The sequence below is a fragment of the Hevea brasiliensis genome, chromosome 4 (genome assembly GCF_030052815.1).
Source record: "Hevea brasiliensis isolate MT/VB/25A 57/8 chromosome 4, ASM3005281v1, whole genome shotgun sequence".
Lineage (NCBI taxonomy): Eukaryota > Viridiplantae > Streptophyta > Magnoliopsida > Malpighiales > Euphorbiaceae > Hevea > Hevea brasiliensis.
This window is the reverse complement of record NC_079496.1, coordinates 23,523,772-23,529,684: the sequence shown is the minus strand read 5'-3', so window position 1 is coordinate 23,529,684 and position 5,913 is coordinate 23,523,772.

Sequence of the window (5,913 nt, the reverse complement as noted above, 5' to 3'; positions counted from 1 at the left end):
AGATTAGCTCGTCAATTTGGCTATACTTAGCATTTTTTTTTTTTTTTTTGCTATTTTAAAGACAAAAAATAATCAAATATAGAAAAAAAAAAACAATATTTAATTTATTAGGTCTAATTCTCTCTCCCTCTTCTCTTTTTCTTTTCTCATTTAGATTTCTTTCTTAAGCAGTTATGGGTAAATTTCTCACTAGTGACTATCCATAAATTGATTTTCTTTTTTATTTGCTTTATTATTATTTTTTATTTTTTTCTAATAAATTCTCAAACCTATTAGAACATGACCTACAACGACTCCAGTTAGACAAGTGAAACGTAGACATACGGAAGCTCCAATTAGAACATATAGAGCATATTGAGTTAGAAGATAGAAAGAAAATAAAGGATAGACCTAAATTGACTTAGAAAATAATAGTACAACATGACTTAAAAAGCATTATACATAGCTAACGGTATTGACGTGGCATGCTAATGTTAACGCCATGTATGACGTGGTGCTGGCATGCTAATGTTAGCACCATGTATGACATACTGATGTGGCACCATGTATGATGTGGCATTGACATGGCGACATGTATGACGTGACACTGACATAGCAGTGTCATGTTATGGCCATGTTAGCAATTTTATGCTAATATTCATTTTGTTACTTGAGTGGAAAAAAAATGAAAGTACATATCTTGAATTGCAAAAAAAAAAAAAAAAAGAAAGTTCAAGCTTTAAATGCTAAAAAAGTGAAAATTTCAAAAGTATATGAAAAAATAAGTAGCGAGAGAAAGAATGAGAGATAAATAGGAAGAGAGAGAGCCATGCCCGTGGCAGCGCACAACTACCACTAGTTGCCCCTGATTCTCTCGCCTAGGAGTGCCCCTCAATGGTCTTGTGCCACTCAAAATTTGATAATTTTCTAATGAAATTTTTATTTTTTTATGAATCTATATATTTTCAAGTTAAAAAATAAAAAAAAATAGCTACGGTAAAAAAAATTCAAAATGGTTGCAAAAAATGAGCTATCTCTCTCTCTCTCCTCCTTATTCTTTCTTGTACTTTTAAAATTTTCATACTTTTAACATTTAAGAGTTGAACCTTTTTTTTTTTGGTAATTTATAATATATATTTTTACTTTTTAACACTTAGACGACAAAATAAATATTGGCATAAAATTACTGATGTGGCACTGCCACGTCATGTCATACATGTTACCATGTAAGCATGCAATGTCAATGCCACGTCATACATAGTGCCACGTCAATGCCACGTTAGATATGGCACTGCTATTAGCTTGCCACATCAGTACCATTTAAAACCGTTAATAATTTATCCTTAAAGTGTTAATAGCACTAAAACTTATGTCTTTAATTGTAACAAAATAAAGTATATGTCCTCAATACTAAAAGTATTAAAATACAAGGCTAAAGTGTACTTTGTCCAAAAAAAAAAGTTAATAAAATAATATATATATATATATATATATATATATATTCTGAGATTATTTTAATGATTTCTCAAAATTATTTCAATCGAAGTAATTAAAAAATAAAAATAATTGAGAAATAAAACAGTAATGACTGAATTGATTACTTATTATTGAAAAAAAATTGATTACTTATTCAATCATATACTAGTCTTTAAGTAATAAGATATGTGAAATTATATAATAAAATAAATACTGAAAATGGCCAACAACATTATGTTGTCACAGCAATTATGTGATTTTATGAAAAAGTTATGGTTAGAACACCATAACTGTTTAAAAATTATGTCCGACCTAAATTTTTAATTTATAGTCAATTTTTTTTCTTCTTTTTCTCATTTATTTTTTTTCTTTATTTTTTTATTTTATTCTTTTTCTCTTAATTTTTTTTATCTTCTCTCATTTTTTTTTTCTTTATTATCATTTTCTTCACTTTCATTTTTTTCTTCCTTTTAATTTTTATCTTACATTTTCTATTTTCATTAATATAATTTTTCCCTTATTTCATTTCTTCCTCTTTAATTTTTTTTTTCAAATAACACTTTTTCCCTTTTATTATAATTTATTTACAATAATTAAATCATTTAAAAGAAAAAAATAATCTCAAAAATAACAATAAAATTTGTTATTTTAATTGAAAATATTTTTTCTTCGTGACCAATAGATTTTAAATTCATTGAAATAAATTTATCAACAGATTTTAAATTAATTGGTAAACTTATCAACAGAATGGAATATTTGATTTTTTTTATTATTTTTGTCTCAATTTATCAATAAATTGTAATATCCATTAATAATAATGATAAATAATCCGTTGATAATCCGTAAACTTTTCATAGTTGATGTATATGTATCTCGGAGATCTATAACAACTTTAGAATGAATTTAATATCATTATATTAAAGCTGATTGGTATTGTTAGTGCAACACTTTGATTCTTTATTTATTTGATGTTGCATTTCAAAGGAAGAATAGAAGTTGGTATTTATATATTACTTGAGAAAATGGAACAAAATCATTGCAGATCAGGACTTTAGATTTTCATAAGATTTTTTCTGTAACACAGGAACTAATTGCCCCAAAGCCAAGCAAACTCAAGTAGCCAAAACATCGAATTAAATTAATTTAATTTTGATGATTTTGTCTGTCCACTCTTTCATCGCCCACTACCAAATCACACTTTCATTTCATATGTCTCTTAGGAGTTAATAATAATAATAATAATAATAATAATAATAATAATAATAATAATAATAATAATAATAATAATAATAATAATAATAATAATAATAATAATAATAATAATAATAATAGAGTTTGATTATTATGGGTGGTTATGGATCAATGCGCCAATGGAGTTAAATGGCATAATTAGACATAATTGCAATAATAATTGACTATTGAAATAAAAAATAATTAGAATTATAGATAATATAAATTGAAAATACACATTTATATTTGTATTTTTTTTATTATTTATCCTTTTTTCAATTTTACTTAGTTTGATTAATTAGTCTCTATATTAAGAAATTCTTATTCAAAAGGTATATAATAACTAATTAACATAACAAATGTTAGAGAATTTCTGAATATAAGAACACACAAAATGGCGATATATTAAGAGCTGAGGAGGGACTGAATCATCCAAAATTATTTTATTAATTTCTATATTAAGAAATTGAACACAAAATTATGGTATGGCTACGGATCCAAAATTGATAAAATGGTGGAGTGGCTTTGGATTTAGATTTAGATTTAGTTTTCTATTCAATAAAAAATATGTTTTTAACATTATATTGATAATTTGGTTTGGTTAAGTTATAATATTTTTTTGTCTTTAAAAATTGTCTCCAACAAATAAAAATTTTCAAAATCAAAATTTTAAATAAAAACAAATTAAATTTTAAATTTTGATAATTGTTGTGAACTGCAGAAAAAAACAAAGCAAACAAACTTTAATACTAATATTTACATGGTTCACCCTCTCAATACAGGGTTGTATTTATAGGCATGCTTTTCTTCACTATCTTCAAAAATAATAATCAATTACAAGCTCATGAAGTATTGGAGAATAAAATTGCTTGCTCACTATGCTTCAGTTAGTGGACAACGTGTGAATCTCGCTAAGTCCATCTTGCTGTCCAATATCGGCAAAACTGTCTATAAGTAATATCAATGGATATGACTAATTCTTGGATCTTCCAGTTTCTATTCCAAGATCCAAATCAAAGGCATTTACTCAGATCAAGGAGCGGATTCAAAGCAAAATTGTAGGTTGGAAAGAGAAACTCCTATCAAAGGGAGGGAAGGAGGTCCCTATCAAAGCAGTAGCTTCGACTATCCCCATTTATGCCATGTCTTGTTTTAGGTTGCTTGCCAATTGGTGCAACGATGTTAACAGCATGATTGCTAATTTTTTGGTGGGGTCAATAGGGTAAGAAAAAGCGAGCTCACTAGATTTCTTGGAAGCATTTATGCCTGCTAAAGAAGAAAGGGGGCTTGGGATTCAAAGGTCTTAAAAGCTTTAATACAACACTCTTAAATAAACAAGGATAGCAAATCATATCCAATTCATCCTTTCTTTTTGCTAAAGTTTTCAAAGGCTGATATTTTTCACACACATCTTTTATGAATGGGGCAAGGGTAGTCATTCCTCTTGGGGCTAGCAAAGCATCTTATGGGGGGGAAGGGTTTTAGCTTGGGGATCAGATGGCAAGTCAATAACAGAACATCAATCATGTGCAAGCTAGACGCATGGATTCCTCAAGAATTCCTAAATCCTCCACAAGTGAATGAGACCATAACCTCTCTATTTTCTAGGTCTCCCAACTTATTGATAGAGATACTCAAGCTTGGAATTTGCAAACTCTTAAGCAAAACTTTGAAGAAGAGTCAATTAATCATATCCTCCCCTTGCCAATTTTGATAATACCCACCTTGAATTAACTCGTTTGTCACTTTTCAAATCATTGCCACTACTCTGTTAAGTCAAGGCAATATGTAGCCTATGAGCTCATCCAAAATGATTTTGATCATCTCATGGCATTGACAACTTAAATAAAGGAGACCTTTGGGAAACAAATCTAGTCATTGAAGCTTCCCATCAAACTATCGGTTTTTCTATGATCTTGTATGCTGGAAAAGCTTCCCACCAAAGAGCTAATCCATTGAAAAATATCATCAATACCTCTTATTTATGCATTTTGTGACATCACCGAATCAACTCGCCACTTATTTTTTGATTGTCTGAAAGCTATTAAGGTGTGGATCAATTCTTCTCTAAGACTTTGTTCAACAATGCTTCTGGCAAGTTCAATGAAAGAGTGTTGGACTAATCTATCAACATTCCTTTCTAACCAAATGAATGGTCAAGATCTGCTTCAGTTAGTTATTTTCATCCTCTTGCATATCTGGAAAAATCATAATAACTTTTGCTTTAGAGGATCGGTATTGTCTTACCAAAAAGTAATTCACAATGCTATTATTAGAGTTCAAGTCCAATTGGAATTAGGAAGTATAATTAATTTAGGAAATATAATTAGTTTAGGAAGTTTAGTAGAATTTAAATTATGAAGTTTAATAATTAGAGTCCTAAAAAGACTAGATTTTATTGGCCTATATATATGAATAGTTGGTTGGCCATTAAATGGAAGGTATTGCAAAGGTGTTTGAATTTCGTGAGTTTTGTTTGAGTGATTTTGAGGGTGAAAATAATAATTAGTGGTTGAAATTATTTTTTCCTTAATAGTAAATTTGTTTGGTGGAGTAGGCTTACATCGAACCACGTTAAATTTTGTGTTTTTTATTTTGTGTGGGTGTGGTTTTTTTACAACAAGTGGTATCAGAGCCTGGTTCAAGATGTCAAAGATAGCGAGCATAAAATTTGAGGTGGAGCTGTTCGATGGGAAAAATAATTTTAGTTTATGGCAAAGCACCGTGAAAGATGTCCTTGTACAACAAGGATTAATTAAAGCATTGAACGAGAAGAAACCAACGACCATAAAAGATGATGATTGGGAGGAGCTTCAACAAAGGGCTGTGAGTATGATTAGATTGATGTTAGCCCCAGATGTGAAGTACAATGTCTTAGAGGAGACTTTGCCAGTTGTTTTGTGGAAGAAATTAGAGAGCCTGTACATGTCAAAATCACTCACAAATCGTTTGTACTTGAAGAAGAAGTTATAACAACTCAGAATGGATGAAGGTACTGATATGAGGGATCATCTTAATATTTTTAATAAATTAATTACCAATTGGCTAGTGTTGGTATGAAGGTTAATGAAGAAGATAAAGCTCTCTTGCTTTTAACCTCTCTCCTACACTCTTATAAAAGCTTGGTGACAGCTCTAACAGTTGGGAAGGAGACTTTGAAGGTGGTGGAGGTTACCGCAGTTATCTTGGATGATGAGAAGTTCAAGAAGATAGGTAGTAGCAATGAAG